The sequence below is a fragment of the Ambystoma mexicanum genome, chromosome 4q (assembly GCF_040938575.1).
Source record: "Ambystoma mexicanum isolate Mex_15411 chromosome 4q, UKY_AmexF1_1, whole genome shotgun sequence".
Lineage (NCBI taxonomy): Eukaryota > Metazoa > Chordata > Amphibia > Caudata > Ambystomatidae > Ambystoma > Ambystoma mexicanum.
The window spans coordinates 312,370,700-312,387,627 of record NC_090928.1 but is presented as its reverse complement, the minus strand read 5'-3'; positions in this window follow the sequence as shown (position 1 = coordinate 312,387,627).

Genomic DNA, 16,928 nt, shown 5'->3' with positions numbered 1-16,928 from the left:
GCTCTGCACTGTCTTTCTCCTCCTCTTGAACTGCCATGGTGAGTTAGCTCTCACGTCGTGGGGTCTGCCTTGCTCGTCTTGTTCTCGTGTGCTCCACCTTTTATCCCTGTGGGGAAGGGAAAGGGCTGTCAGGTGTGTATGATTCTGGTCAATTACCTGACTTTGCCTTACCTTGTATTGGGACATGTCAGGTAAAAGGCTCTGATTTTAGTCCATTGTCTTTCATGTTATGCAAAAGTGTTCATCGGGGAAAAGGGGAGGGCAGTGTTTTGGAGTATCCTATGTGGTAGGATGGGGGACAGATCCTGGGGACTAGACAGGGAGAGAACGACAGGTTTCTCACACCACCCAATCTCCACTCTCCCTACCCACACCAACCCAATCTCCACTCTCCCTACACCCAAACCACTCACCCTACTTCCACTCATTCTATCCCCACCCACCTAACCCTTACTCGAGAAACTACAACAAGGCTCGTCTCCAAGGCTGAGAAGAATAATAGCGGGACGCCGGATAAGTGTCTTGCGAGTCGGTTGGGAACTGGCATGATAAACCTGCACAGCCGGAGAGGTGCTTGCACAACCTTTAATGGGTGGACCGGTGGTCCGCCAACAGTTCCGAGTTCACGTATCGTAGCCAACGGCAGAACCACATAGGTGATTATCAGGAGAAGAGGAGAGACCGTAGAGGAGGCGTAACTTGTCACAATGGGACCAATGGGTCCAACAGCTACGCAGAGGCAGTTCAAAACAACTGAAGGTGGAGAGAGGTAAGACAGAGGACTACTAAAGGAAGAAGTTGAAGTAGGAAGAGCAAACCTATGATCCCTGCTAAAATCAGAGAAGAGTTCCCTGAGAGAAAGAAATGGGAATACGTCCAAGTCTGGGAGGGAGGCAGGCCGTTACGAGTCTGTAAACCATAAAGAAATAGAGAAAACCATAAACCATTTTGTGATACAGTTCCAATGTCAATTCCACAAAAGAGTGATACTGGAAAGTCAAGAGGGACTCCAGGAACAGGGTCATTGTCCCAGTGGAGGTAGAGCAAGAGAGGTGCAAAACCCAGATATTCTGAAAACCACCATAAGAGAACTCCAAACCTTGTTAAGAACTGTGAAAGACATTGAGGAACCAGCTAGAAGGGAGTCATTCTCTTAGCCTCAGAAGGACTTTTTGTAACTATTAGATTTTCTGTTGGGTTACGGAAAACCAGACCTTTTATGGAACATTTGCTTTGAACATCTAGAGAGCCGTTTTGACACCTTGCATCTATTACGCTCACCTGATATCCCCGGATGCATCTGGAAGGCTCTGAGATCTGGAACTCTGGATGCGTAGTTCCCAGTGCTGAATAATGAATCTGCAATTACAGAAGGGATGATTTGTGATAACTGTCTCTAATGGGTGAATCTCCCACCTCACTCTGACCGGTCCCCTTCCCACTGGTTCTTTCTCACCTTAGTTATTTGTAGGGTGAGCTATCCATCCTGCGTTTCTTGTGCAGGGGCGCTTGGCGTTTGTTGGCGAGCTGTCCAAGTTGCTTCACTGGTGCAGTGCGCCTTCCTTGGGCCCAGGCCTGCTGTGACCCTGAATCTGCTGATCGGCAGGTAGATTTGTTAATTGTAAGTCTTTGTTCTGTTTGTGGTGGGATTCCGTTAATGTCTTTATCACCTTCTTTTCAGGTGTGAAGGTTTTGCTGCTGGCGTGCCGGATGGAAAGGCACGTTTTTAGGTAAGAGAAAGCGTATAGCGTGGCACCTTTATTGTCTTTTATAGCTAACCTGTGTTTTCTTCTTCTTCTCCCTACAGGCTCCTGTGGTGCTGCAAGTGGATGAGAGCGTGATGAAAAACTGGCCCCCGGAATCCGTTAAGGTAAGTAAAGTGCTGTGCGGTTGTTGTATATTGAAAGCAAACCTGGATATGTCTCCTTTTCCTTTGTAGGATGCAGCTGTGGTGCTCTGGATGGAAGCGCGGCGTAGCACGATGGAATTCAGGTGAGACTGATGGAATTCAATGTTTTGGAAGCGCACGCGCTCTAATATTGTCTTTTCCTTTTCTCGTAATTGCAGGTCGCAATGTTCGAGCAACAGCTGTGGTAGCGGTTCGCCGGAAGTCTTTAAGCTAGTACTCACAGGTGAGTGATGTTTCTTCTTATCTCGGTTTGACAGATTGCAACCCGGATGAGATGATGAGTGCTGGATGGTGTATTCTCAGGTAAAACAGAATAATCTTGTTCTTGTTCTTGCAGGACTACAGGCAGATGCTGAAGACCAGGAGCTGGACACAGTGAGCATCACGCTGCTAGTTGCAGAATAACGTGAAGCGTGTTCTGCAGTCAGGGAGTAATACCAGGGAAAGTAGTTCCAGACCTGCCACACCCAGAACACTAGACTGCATGGCTTGGTTCTTGAGAACTAGGCTGTGTGGTTGCTTCCATGTTGGATTTAAAGACCCATGTAGTCAATTGAAAGTAAGCCTGGTAAGTATCTCCTTACAGTACACAAGCCTGGTGCTAGATGCCCTCGGAGCAGATGTGGGGACTTGCTTGTGGCCCCTGACAGTGGTCATGACGGCATCCAGGAAAACAGATACATTCTCCTGGATTACAAACTACTGGACTTTATGGTGTTTTGTTGTAGTGACAGGGATAAAGTAGGCGCATTTTGCGACTGGGATTGTGCCTTTTTGTTTTGACTCTCACAGACTTCATGATGAGCATCCAAGTTTCTTTAGTTTAAAATCCCCTTAGCATTACGGATAGATAGGTTTGGTTTTTCATTTAAAAGAAGTCTATAGCAACTATTATGGTACCGCATGGTCAGTATCTTAATTCCTTGTCACCACACTACTGCCACCACCCTCCACTCTCTCTACTCAGAGCTATCCACCCTACCTCAACTCTATCCCCACCCACCGAACCCCCAAACACCCACCCACTCTACCTCCACTCCCTCTTTGTCCAATCACCCACCCTATACCAATGCTCTCTATTCCAAACACTGTACCCCCACTCAACCTGCCCCCACCTACCCTACCCTCTCTCTACCCGATCCACCCACCATACCTCCACTCTCTCTCCCTCACCCACCCTATCTCTACTCTCTCTATTCCCACCCACCTCTCTTGACCCCAACAACCCATCCTACCTCCACTCTCGCTACCCCATCCACCCAATTCTCTCTACAAACCACCCATCCCACGCCACTCTCTACCCCATCTCATGCTTCCTCTCAAAATCACGCTTTATGTTTTACCCTTGCACTCCTTCTCTTTCATATATCTTCTTGCTTGTCATCAATGGCACCCTCCCTCAATAATTTCCTACCTTGCTCTATTCTTCTTCCTTATCATTCTCTTGCACACCTGGACCCCTTATCGCATCCTCCTTTGAAAATGTGCACTCTCCTTCTTGCACCCCGGTGCATATAAATGTGAAATGCAAAGAAGAGCAGTAAACAACCTAACTATTGGCTTTGTCAAGGCTTGTTGTCTGTTTACCCTTTTTCTATAAAATATAAAAACTGCTGGTGTACTGGGACTGATTTAAACCATACGTATATAACATCTGATCACTGAAAGGCCGTACACCAGCATTTTCTTTTGCGTCATGTCTCTGTGCTATGGTACATTTAACCTAACCTAGTGTTTCTATATAGGGTTTTGGGGGTATGCCTACATTTGATTTTTAAATATTTATATCACGCACTTGACTAACTGAATCGTATCTAGGCGCAGGTTAAGCTAAAGATCAAGCCACAGTTGCATGACGGGCTACCCAAAACTAGACCAAGCTAAAAACTTAGATCTATTACTTCAATAGGTGGGTTTTCAAAGCCCCCCCCTGTGGAACTGATATAGTGATTCGAGGGCCATAATCTCCTAAGGTAAGCTGTTCTATAATTTTGGGCCATACACTTCATACATACATCTATTGCCTTTCCTGACCCCGTCCTTATCCCACTGCAGCAACCCGGGGTGACTCCGGGAACTCAGGTACGTGGGGACACCAGAAACAGGTAAGAAAAGTTCATTTAGTATTAAGGAGACGGAAAACGGTTTTACTGTACCCGTCATGGTCCTCCACCAAGCACGAGTAGAACCATCGTCCTGCTACAGTGGCATAATGCTAGTAACCAATGTATTCAGTGCAAGGAATGGAGGCCGGAACAAGAGAGGCGGCGCTCCAGCAAAAAACATCTTCCAGGAGCACCAGTCACCCCGGACCCAGGGGCCAGCGCATGACTCACCCAGGGGGCAGCACATGGGTCCTCCCAAGTACTGCACCTCAAGAGCAGAATGCTTTCAGAAGACTAAAGCACTGCAGGCAGAATCTGACAAAGCCTCACATACAGTGTTGCAGCTGTGCAAACTTGTATATATGTCCTACAATTTACAGACATCTCTTCATTAGGGTGACTTGTGTGACCAATCAAAACAGAAGAGTCCATTATTCACTTAAAAGGATTTCTTACTGAATCACTATAAGACATGTTTAGCATTTAAAAGTGTGGACATTATGATGTTCCCATGAAGCTCTTTGCTTTTATACAAATCGCTAGTATTGGGTTCTATGAAAGATACTGGGCCTCATTACAAGTCCGGTGGTAACCGTGCTGATAAAACACCAGAGCATTACAACCCCACTGGTCCGGGAAGTCGGGCGCCGGTAAAATGTTGTTCCCCATTACCATAGAGTCCAATAGGATTCTATGGGAGTGGGGAACAAGGAAGCACCGGCACTGTTAAGAACGGTGCCGGTACTTCTGTGAAAGTCTGACTACCATGGCCGCTCTGCCCAGCAGGGTCAGACCTGCCAGGCACAGCAACTCTGGCAGGCAGACTCGGAGTGTGCCGGTCCGGTAACAATAGTGCCGGCACCATTGTTACCGGACCTGCACACTTTCAATGAGGCCCACTGTGTTGTGCAACCTTATAGAGGGCCACGCCCCTTGGCCCCACCCCTCCTTCCCATAGCCCCAACCCTTCAAAGAGGACAGATCCCGCAATAAATTGCTTCCATTTCCAGCACTGGATACGTTCGCACATTACTACAACTAATCAGAAACTCAGAACCTTAAGACGCATTGCAAGAAACACAATATATAAAACATACAGTTTTTATCCAGAGCAAAGCTGGACTGGGAACCAAAAGAGGCCCTGGAAATAATTTTCTTTTTTATTTATTTATATAAATGCATTAGCCACGAAGGCTTTACATATAATACATAAACATTCAAAATTCATCTTCCAACATGTAATACGTTAGTTTAAAACACTATCAGTACTAACATTTCTTATTTAAAAACCAGGATTCCATACGCCAAATGTTCTAAAACTCCTAAAATTACCTCTTAAAATCGCATCATATGATAAATCACATTCTCATTACTTCCCACCAATACATTTTTCCAAATTACACTTATACTTTCTATATTCATTGTGTTGTCATATGCATGTAGATATTTAAGTCTAAGAGATAGTAGAGAATCACAATCATAAAGAAGGTGTTTGGCTGACTCTATTACATTAACCCCACATAGTCTACAGAATCCCTCTGTTGCTGGTATTCCAACTTTTGATCCCAATACCTCTAAAACATCACACTGATTAAATTTAAACAAAATATATCGCTGCATGATTCGACTATTGGGATATGCCGTCTGATAAGCTGGTACAACTAATGTATTAGAGTAGAATTCTAAATACAATCCACTGTTAGCTTTCATGGATAGATTGACTATATTTTGTTCATGATCCAAGTTATATATTCCTTTTTTCATTAGCGATTTAATCTTATACATAGATTATAATAAACAGCTGTCACTAAAATCATATGACCATTTGGTAAAGATTTTTCCCAGTTATACCACAAAGTCATGACTGGTTTCTTTTCCATGTTGGCATATTCCAATATTAATTCAACCACAAATGTGCCGTTATTTAACCATTGCAATTTTGCATATACAATCGCTATCATATATTGAATTTTACTATTCACACTACTAATCTTACATGCATTCAATATATTTTCACATGGCAAACTTTTAGGCATCCAAAACAGCTTCTTCAACATTTTTGCCTCAAATCTCTCCAATTCTTTAGACAAATGAATCCCCCAAATCTCAGCACCATATAACAGGTATGAGACTATTTTAGCATTGTAACAGAACTTATGGACAAATTCCCATGTTGACCAATAAAACAACTTAATGCTTGCAGAGCAATCATACATTTTCCTTTAGTAGCATACCAGTGATCTTTCCATTTGAGTCGATTATCAATAATGATCCCTAGGTATTCATATTTATCTACTACCTTGATTTTATGGCTCTTAATATACCAATTACTTGGAAATACTTTTCTAATTGACCCCTTATTAACCACTTTCAGCAAGCCCAACCATTTTCCTACGGGAACATTTGGAAAGAGGTAAAGGGTGATATGACATATGTCATGTCATTTATAATGCACCTCCAAACAAGTGTTTCTAGGCGCAAATGCAGAGACCTACCAGAAAATCTCCTGAGTTGCCTATAGGCCAGTCCACAAAGCATTTTCCAATGGGATTGTGCCATTTAAAAACACTTTTGTATATCAGCCCCTAGACCTTATCTGCCAAAATTGGAAGTCCGTAGAACTGATTCTGCTCACACTTTTCAGTACTCCAAAGACACCTTGCTCATGATATTGCCACATATTTATTAACATCATCGGCCAATCATATACTGGACATCACAAAGTGTATTGTATTGGTCTGCAGCTTTACTTCTGGCGACGTCTTTTGACATAACTTCGCATGATCACCTTGAGTATTAAAGTCTCGTTCTGGGGGGGCGTGGCTAGGAAGCCATGTGAAAGGACGTGTCTGTACGGGGGCTCCCGAAGATCCGTACATTATCCGACTAAAAACCGTGCAAGGACCGATGTAATTTGGCTGAGACTGATATGACTGCGTACAGGAATCTCAGGTGAACGTGTGGACACGTTTCGATACGAGCCTGCACCGTGAGAGAGCAATAAGAAGCTAAAAGAAGACCTGGAGGCGAGAGCGCGATGAACGAGAAAATGGCCGCCACCGCCTAACGAAGGAACAAATGGGTGCTTGATCTGGGCGCCTGACGGTCACACTGGAGCGTGGTGGTGGTGTAGGTGCATGACGCGGGGGCATCAAGGTCATTAAGGACACCTAGTCCTGCGAGGCCGACGGCGTGGACCTGGGAAGGGTGCAGGGCCTGGCCGAAGATACTTTGTAACCGGAGCGTGCGGTGTGACCGGGAACTGTGCCCCGGGCCCTTTATGGCCTAAAGTGCGCCTCAAAGGGTGAGACGCGACCTGGCTTAGCTGGGTAATCGACAAGATGGCCGGGGGAGCCGGAGGATAAAGGAACTTTGTGTCAGAGATGTGGCGATAACGATGGGGCACCCGAAGAGCGCACTGTGACACCCTGCCCTAGATCCGAGCGGGGATAGAAGGACGGGAGACATGTCTAACAAGCCCCTGAGAGCGAAGACCAAACAGCACACGCTCGACGAATACGCTAAAACGCCTCCCGGCCCAGACAGAGCCAAAAGCAAAGACAAAACGCAAGCCAAGGAAATGGCCGCCGGGGGTGCGAACCACGAGGTCCTCGCTGCGATCGCAGACCTGAAAGCGACCTGGGAGACCAAGCTCCAGCTCGCTGTGGCTGAACTGAAGACCGCAATGGAACTCCAGGTTGGGGCAGTGCAGGAGGACGTGAACCTCCTAAGGCAGGACGTGCGTACTCTGGCAGAGCGCACGGAGACTTTGGAGAAAGAATTGGGCCCTACCGCGGCGGACTGCGCTGTGCATAAGCGTGAACTCCATGCCCTGGTGCAACGTGTGGGCAATTTGGAGAGTAGGGCGGAGGAGGCAGAAGGACGCGCCCGGAGGAACAACATCCGTATCGTGGGCCTGCCGGAGGGAACCGAGGGCCACAATCCAACGGAATTTATCGAAAACATGCTACTGCAGGAGATCACGGGAGGCACCCTGTCGCAGGGTTTTGCGGTTGAGAGAGCGCACAGGGCCTTAACCAGGAAGCCACCACCGGGAAACCCGCCCAGGCCATTGATAGCCAAGATCCTTAATTACCGGGACCGAGAAAGGATCCTTGAACACTTCCGCAAGGGAGGCACAATACAACGAGGAGCGGCGAATATAACGGCCTATCCCGATTACACCCTGCAGGTACAGCGCAGTCGTATGAACTTCGGATCGGTGAAGGGGAGATTGCGGGAAGCGGGGCTTAAATACATGTTGCTCTATCCGGCCAAACTGAAGGTTTTCTTTCAGGGCAAGCTGCTGTTCTTTGTCACCCCGGAGGACGCTATGGAGTGGTTGGATGTACAAAACTGCCCTCAGGAGTCAGACGTTCAGACGGCCGGTGGAAAATAAAGAGCGAGATAAGTAACGCTGTAGGCCCGGTCGGGTTATGAACATTGGGACTAGAATATAGTCATTGAACTCGCTTGAGAACATGCGCGCGTCAGGGGTTATGAAACGTGGTCCGTGCACGGACATGGTTGCGAAGTAGAGGAGCCGCCAGAAGCCGCCCTTTACACCCCTTTTTGTGTTTAGTTTAGTCACTGTTAGTGGGGTGACACCCTGTCGGGTTCTCTATTTGGGTTTTCCAAGGAGGACCGAACACAGGGATGCCTGAGATCCAGGGATGGAGCTGGGCAGTTGTTGGGGGTAGGGGTTTGGGGGGGGAGTTTTAGTTTTTGTATGAGCCTGGGGGTGAAACCGGGAGCGGGTGTTCGCAAAGTGGGGAGGGATTGCCTCGGATGGGGGGAGGAAACTACTGATAGGCCATGGGAGACCTCAGGATATTAACGTGGAACGTTAGGGGGCTTAACAGTTATCTTAAGTGAAATAAAGTCATGTTGTATCTTAAGAGGCAGAAGATAGACGTAGCTCTGCTACAGGAGACACATCTAAAGCGAGAGAAACTGGAGCTGGTAGGGAGGAAGTGGAAGGGAACAGTGGTAGGATCAACGTACTCCGCCTATGCCAGAGGAGTGCTGGTGTGGGTGGCGCCACACGTCCCGTTCAAGCTAATCGAGGAGGTTGTGGAGGAGGATGGGAGGTTGGTTATGGTGAGGGGGCTGGTAGAGAACAAAGTAGTGTGCATTGTAAACACATACGCGCCTAACCAGGAAACGGCGACATATTTTAGGACGCTGTGCACCAGGCTCAGTGTTGGGATGGGGGGAACGGTGATATGGGGTGGCGACTTTAATTGCGTGTTGAATCCCAGAGAGGATAGGTCGGATGACAAGATGGCTAAGCCCAGTCCGGCGGCTAAGGTATTGCAGACGCTGCTGGCGGATTTTGGCCTAGTAGATGTGTGGAGAGCGAAACACCCGGGCGTGAGGCAATACTCGCACTATTCGGCTCCGCATCTACTGCACACGAGACTTGATTACTTTTTCGCTACGCCAGACATAGTCGCGGAGTGCGACCATATAGACTACAGAGCGAGAGTCCTCTCTGACCACTCGCCCCTGGTCATGCGATGGCAACTGTATTCCCCACGAGCGCGTATACCAACATGGCGCCTTAGGGCGGAGGCGCTCAAAGACCCTGCCTTCAGAGAGGATATTAGGGAAGAGATAACTGCTTATTTTGAGGTGAATAAAGGGAGCGTTAAGTCGGCTGGCACCTTATGGGAGGCCTTTAAGGTCGTAATGCGGGGGATCGCCATTGCGAAGTCTAAGGGATTGATGGGGGGAGTCCTGGCGGATTTGCATAGAGCAGAGACTGAGCTGGAGGAGGAGTTGGAAGGTGGTGGGACAGATGTGGAGGCGGTCTCCAAATTGCAACAGGAGTGTGCGGAACATTGGGACAGGCTCTGTAATTTGAACTATAGAAAGTATATTGAGAGACTGCATGCGGGGGGAGATAAAACGGGCCGACTCTTAGCTTGGCTGTACAAGAGTGAGACCCCACGATCCCCGATCAGATTGGTAACCAATGAGAAGGGGGAGGAGGTAGACACCCAAGAAGGCGTGAACAGGGCATTCGTGGAATACTATAAGGTCTTATACGAAGATCGCGAGGGGGGCAGCCAGGAGGAGATAGACGAAGTGCTGGAAGATGTAGGCTTGCCCAAGGTCAGCGATGAGGAGCGAGAGGAGCTGGATGCTCCGATCACCCTGGAAGAGCTAAAGGAGATTGTGAGACAGTTGCCCACTAGCAAGGCCCCAGGGGCAGATGGGTTCCCCAGTGAATTTTATAAAGTTTATGCGGAGGAAGTGCTCCCGCCCATGCTGGAAATGCTCAACGAAGCGTACGAGATGGGACGGTTGCCGGAGTCACTTAGGGAGGCGATTATAATTCCGCTCCCCAAGCCAAATAAACCGGGACACGATTGTGGCTCCTACAGGCCCCTGTCGATGCTGAACCAAGATAGCAAGATCCTGACAGCTGTCCTGGCTACTAGAATGCGTAGAGTGATCGGCAAGTTGATCCACCCTGACCAGACGGGCTATGTCCCTAATAGGAACATTACTCACAACCACAGGCGCCTCCACAGGGTGGTCGAGTGGGGTTGTAGTGATGACGGCGAAATGGCGATAGTGGCATTGGACGCGGTTAAAGCGTTCGACTCTGTTCGGTGGCCTTGGCTGCTGGCGGCTCTGAGATGGTACGGGATGGGACCAGGTTATGTTAGGTGGGCCGAGATGTTATACAGTGCACCACTAGCCAGGGTCCGCACGGGTGCAGTGGTGTCAGAGAGATGGCAGTTGGGCAGAGGCACTAGGCAGGGGTGTCCCTGGTCCCCAATGTTGTACATCCTGGCCCTAGAACCCTTAGCGATTTACCTCCGGCAGCAATATGACCCGGTCGGCATCGATGTGAGAGGAGAGTGTCACCTTATATCCCTGTATGCAGATGATATGCTGCTATACCTAAGATACCCAGAAGAAAATTTGCAGTATGTCTTAGAGGTGATGGGGAGGTATGCCTGGTTGTCCGGTATAGCGGTAAACCCCCAGAAATCCACTCTATTTCCGCTAGGGGGCTATGTGGGGACTCCGGTAGAGAGGTTGCCAGTGTTGCAGATCCCGTGGGCGACGAGATCCTTTAGATACTTGGGAATTGACGTGTATCACACGACTGTGGAAGAGCACAAGCATAACACTGAACTTGCTGTGGGGAAGATTGAGAAATGCATGAGGTTCTGGGAAAGATTGCCACTAGCGATGATGGGCCGGGGAGCTATGCTTAAAATGGTGGTACTGCCCAGGCTTCTGCATTATTTTAACAACATCCCCTACATGATTCCTAAGAAGTTTTTCGTGAGGCTACATAGTATTTGCAGAGAATTCCTGTGGCACGGCACGCGCAACAGAGTCGCACTGTGGAAGCTGCAGAACTTCTATGAGAAGGGCGGAGTCAAACTGCCGAACTTTGAGGCATATTATGTGGCAGCGCAGCTACAATATGTGTCCAGGTGGCTCTCTGATGACGAGACCCCTGAACACAGGCTGTTTGGGAGGGATTGCTCCCCTTTTTATCTGCGAGAGGTGATCTGGGTGGCTAATGCATGCATGAGGAAGCGGCCTAGAATGCTAGCTTTGGGACGGAACATGTGGAAACGGGCCTGCCGGATGATGGGTAACCCTTTGCCGTGTGTGTTGCAGTTCCCATTGGTCGCACTGGCGAAGGGAGATGGGCAGCTCAGAGCAACCATTCGGATATACTGGGAGTCAGTGGGGTTGGCCACCATGGGAGATATTTGGCAGGATGGGACCATCTTGGAGTTCGAAGAATTAGAGGCAGGGTCGGGATTGCACAGGGGTCAATATATGACATATCACAGGATAGTGCAGGAGATCCGGAATAGGTGGCCCGAAACTACCCTGGCCGATGAACCGGACGCCACGGTGGGGCGGACATGAGGTCTCTAGGTTGTACGAGATGTTGATGACGAAGGTTGGGAGCGACTTAGTTCACTTGAGACTGGAATGGGAAACGGAGATGGGGGGCCCCGATGGCAGATGGGTTGTGGGAGCGAGCCCTGGGGTATCATAAAAAAGTCTCGAGAAACGCCAGGTTTAAGCAAATACAGCTTTATATAACGCACAGGGCATACATGACCCCCTTGAGAATATCCAAATTTCGGGATGTTGGACGCCAGGCGTGCCCCAAGTGTGACGAGGAGAATGCAGACATGATACACATGTTCTGGGCGTGCCCAGTAATTGCAGGCTATTGGGGTGAAGTGGCGCAGAAGCTGGCAGGAAAGGGTGTCACGCTCAAAGTGGATTCAGCCTGGGCCTGCTTACTGGGGGGATATCCCAGAGCGCGTAAACTTAGACATGTCGAGAAATTGAAAGATTTGGCTTATGTGCTTGCTAAACGTAGGATTGCCATGGGATGGAAGGAGTGTCATAAGCCACGAACGGAGGTCTGGTGGAGGGATCTCCAAAAATGGGCGGAGGCCGAGACGGCTGTGTGGCGGGATACCAGTATTGCAGGGGAGGAGGAGGAAATGTGCTCCCTCGCGGCATGGAAATTGTTGATAGCTGAACTGTTTGGAACGGGGTCGGCTCCAATTGAATCTGAGAGCGATGACGCCCCCCCGTTCACAGCGGATACCAATGGCGAACACCATACAGGCTCATAGGGGGGAGGGATGGGGATTGCAGTGCTGTTTGTTATCAAATGTGTTTATTTATGTTCAAGTTGTAATGTCGTGTGGTTTATATATAAAATAAAAATATATTTAAAAAAAAAAAAAAAGTCTCGTTCTGCGACGTCATGTTCCTTGATGTCGCTGATGTGACGACGTATGCCAATAAGGGGGGTCCGTACATCTCTTGCCTCCCAGGGCCCCGTAAATTCTAGGACCGTCCCCCGATGATGCCTTAACTGTGGCTCCCCATGAGACTGTACCACACCCAGACCCTGATACTCATCAGCACTTAGACACGTCCAAAAACCCTATGTCAACTTCCTTTTCTTGTTGGAGTGGAGTGTCCCAGTTTCCCTCCTCCACCTCCTCACCTGAGTAATCCGTGTCCTCTTCCACTGGGCTCAAGGGTCGGTGGGATCTGTAGTCCTTTTCTTTTTTGTTTTGTAGTTTGGGTCTCGCACGAGAGGAAGCCACAGTGAAGGCTACTAGGGAGCACTTCCATGGGGACCCCCTTCCCGGGAGGGACAAATAAGGGGAAAAAAGCCAAACGTGGCAAAAGAAAACCCTCTGAATTTGTGGGCAGCAGGACTCCTTGAAGGTACAGGACACGAGTGGCAGAATGTAACCGTCCAGCAATGGAACCCAACAGGTCAGATCCCAACTGGTATCACCAAGAACTATGGAGTAGAGTGCGGATGGAACATCCACTGAAAAGCCCAAAGCGTTAGGCAGCAGTAAAGAGGAAGAGAGAAAACTGACTGCAAGAAAAGGAGGAGGCTGAGAGACCGCTTGGAAAGTGGACCTGTACACGAGCCGCGCACGGGAAGGCAGCACGAACTGAGGAGGGAGAGCAGGGAGGAGGACCAGAGTGAAAAGTAAACAAGAAAAAGAGACCGGAAGAGTCCAGGACAACACTGCGTGGCGCAACAACGGCAGCGAAAGAAAACACAGCTGACCAAAAGGTTGCAACGTGCAGATGTCAGAAAGAGGCATGCCTAAATAGGTCTACGTGCATGCAATGAAAAAGAACTAGACCGCTGCATGCACGTAGTTTAAGGCGTGATGGAAATCAGGAAGTGCGGTAGTGAATCCAACGGGGCCATAGACGCCAGTATCCGAGGCGTCGCATGACACCCTGTCACAGGTGTTAGAGATTTTCTCCAGGCTTCTATGTCCCACGGGTGCGATGCAGAGTTCAACTAAATTATTTGAAATCCTTGTATCCAGCTCTCGAAAGTTCTCCTAGGCCTTGTCCATGTGCTCAAAACAGCGGCATACACATTAAATGAGTGTGACTTATATAGGAAAGTATAAAGTGCAGCTTCCACCAATCAACCATCTATTCACGTTGACAGCTGCAAGTCATTACGGCAGATTGAGGTGCGATACAGCAGTGAGTGTTGATTCGGGCAGACAGACACAATAATAAAGTGAGTTTAAACTGGGGTATATACTAAGGCAGTGAGTGTAAGTAGATGTACATCAAGGCAGCCGGAGCTATACAATAAGGCAGTGAGTGCACAAGGAGTTATAATACAGGGTGAATAAAGACAGTGGTGGTACAACGAGGAAGAGAATTCAGGAAAATGTACAACAAGCCAGTGAGTGCAGACTGAGGTGCAACAAACTAGTGAGTGCAGAGTGAGGTGCAAAACAGCAGTAGTGTTGCATGTCACCCCTCCTGGGAAACATGGTACCTCCCAAGAATCTGTGTGTGGTCACATGGAGGCAACCATGTGACCAAGTCAATAAAAAGAACAAGCCATTTCCGGCTCATCAGTCGATCCTACTCTGACTCTTGCGTCTCTTTGGGTGCACCATGGTGGTGCTGCACAGCGTGCCATGGGCCTAGCAACACGGTCCGGCATTATGACGGTGCCCCCGCTGGGCAACACCATCCTCTGGGTGCTTGTGGCCGCCATGTGAACATGGCCTGTGCACCATCCTCTGCCTGGGTGACCCCAGTGCCGAGGCGGGTGCTAGCTGGGTGCCCCCAGCTTCCGTGTGGAGCTCCGGTGATCCGGAGCAGGTAGGGTGATCCCCGTCTCCTGCTGACCGCGTGAATGCGGCCCTGGTGTCCCCGTCGGGTGATTCCGACATCGGCAAGGCCCGCTCCGGTGACCCGGGAGTGGGCCACAACAAGTAGGAACGCTAAAATACCATAAAGGGACAACATGATGGTTAGTTGCTATCCTCAAATACCAGTTGAAGAGAATATCAATTTTAAGGCCAAATGTGAGAAATACATCAAGGGAAGTGGGAACCGACATAAAATTGGAATGCACTACAAAGTGTGTCTGCGTACAAATAACGCACTGCAATTCTACCACGAATCGTTTACAAAAGGGTGGAAAGGTATGGCGTGCTGGAATCAAGAACAAGGCTTTCACGGCGTAAGGCCTCAGCGCACGGGATGAAAGAGGCATTCACCTGTGGCCGGGAAACAATGGGAGAATGAGACCGGCGTCCAAATCAGTCTCCTTGAAAAATGACCGTTTCTGGGTCATTTGCTGCAGTTGAGCTGTGGTCAAAAGTGACAGAAACCACTGATGCTAATGGCAGAAAAGCAAGAAAGCGCAAACACCTGCAGGGGCGGTGCTTTTGAACTTGACTGGCTAGAAGTCACTTTGTTGTCGGATTGTTAGCAAAACTTAAACTCACAACCCTGGTTTGTATAGAAAACAGTAGCCCGGTTCAAGAATTGCACTGGATATCCGACTAGTCGCAATGCAAAAAACTGTACCTGCCATTTAATGAGCGAGAAAGTGTGCACCTTTAGCGCCACCCATTTTGCAGGTCATGTGCAAAGTGAACCAGTGGCAAATTGCTCATGCACATAGGGGATATTTTGTGAAACAGACTGTGCAATTTGTTCATGCTTGCAGCCGCAAATGGATGTCATTTTGAATTGGGCACAATGTTTATAATAACCATTTTACAGGATAAAATTACATTTAAAATCTCATTTGCAAAGTTAGACCTCGTCCTGTAAACTCCGATTGGTCATCTCCTAGACAGAAGATCAACAGACATCTCAGAGCCCAGGAACAAGGTTCAAAGGTTATTATGATGCAAAAAGAAGGACAAAACGAAAAAAAAGGCTGGATGAGAACCCGTTAGAAAAGGTGGACCATTTTCGCTACTTGGGAGTAATTATAAGCAATATCGCAACAGAAACCCCAATGCAGGATCATCTCTTTGGGAAAACTAAAACCCTGGCAGCCCAAGCAAAAATTCTCAAGAAACATGGTTGTTTCACCCTAATGCCCATCCTCAACTTCTATAAAGCAAAGGTTGTCCCAAATTTGAGTTACGGGGAGGAAGCGATGCCAATGTTGCTGGAAATTCTTTGGCCCAAACTGGAAGGGCTTTTTTTGGCGTGGAGTTTTGCATTTGTCAAATTCAACCCCAATGGCAGCGATTCGTAAAGAGCTGGGCCTCACGTCACTTAGTAATAGTGGCTCGAGAACAGGCTCATGTTGCATAGAAAGATCGTACTCCCCAGCCCTCCAAAGATCCTAAAGGAACTATGGCACAAACTCAAAAAAGGCTCATGCTAGCTACACCATGTCAATTTGGGGGGCAAAAAATAGGTCCCTCCTGGAGTCAATTGAAAGCTCGGAGGAGGAACTGATCAACAATCCTACTAAGGTAAGCGCCTACTCCAGCTTGACTGGATCCAAACTTTGGACGAAACAACAACGTTAAAACGGTCATCATTTTTGCCTTATAATCCGATCAAGGTAAACAAAGTTAGGAGTTACTTGGCAAAGTTCCCTGATTGCAAAATCCGAGTTTTTTGAGAATTCGACTGAACCTATTGCTCACTAACGAAATCTTATCAGCAAGAGGTCAATCGACGACTAAACACTGTAGATTTTGCAAAAACAAGGATGTTGTGGAGAATATTAAACATCTGCTTCTGGATTGCCTGGGCACTAGTCCGGCCCGTGTTATGCACCTGGGCCCCTTGTTCCGAGACCTACATTACTTTGACAGAGAAGAATGGTGGGCCAGGCTTATGAGTGGAGAGAAGGTCAGATGGGTGTTGGCAAGTGTCCATTTCTTTCAATCATTGGGCCTGGACAGGACCCGGGAACCAGCCTGATAATTTGGAATGATGCTAGGAGCAGTCTATGATCCACCCTAATCAACTCCGGAATCCCTGGAAAACTTTGATGTGGAGTGACTGTCGTAAAAAGAAGATAAGCAACTGAAAATTCGCCACTATGTAATCAGTATCCCAACGTGGTAAATTAATCATGAAAT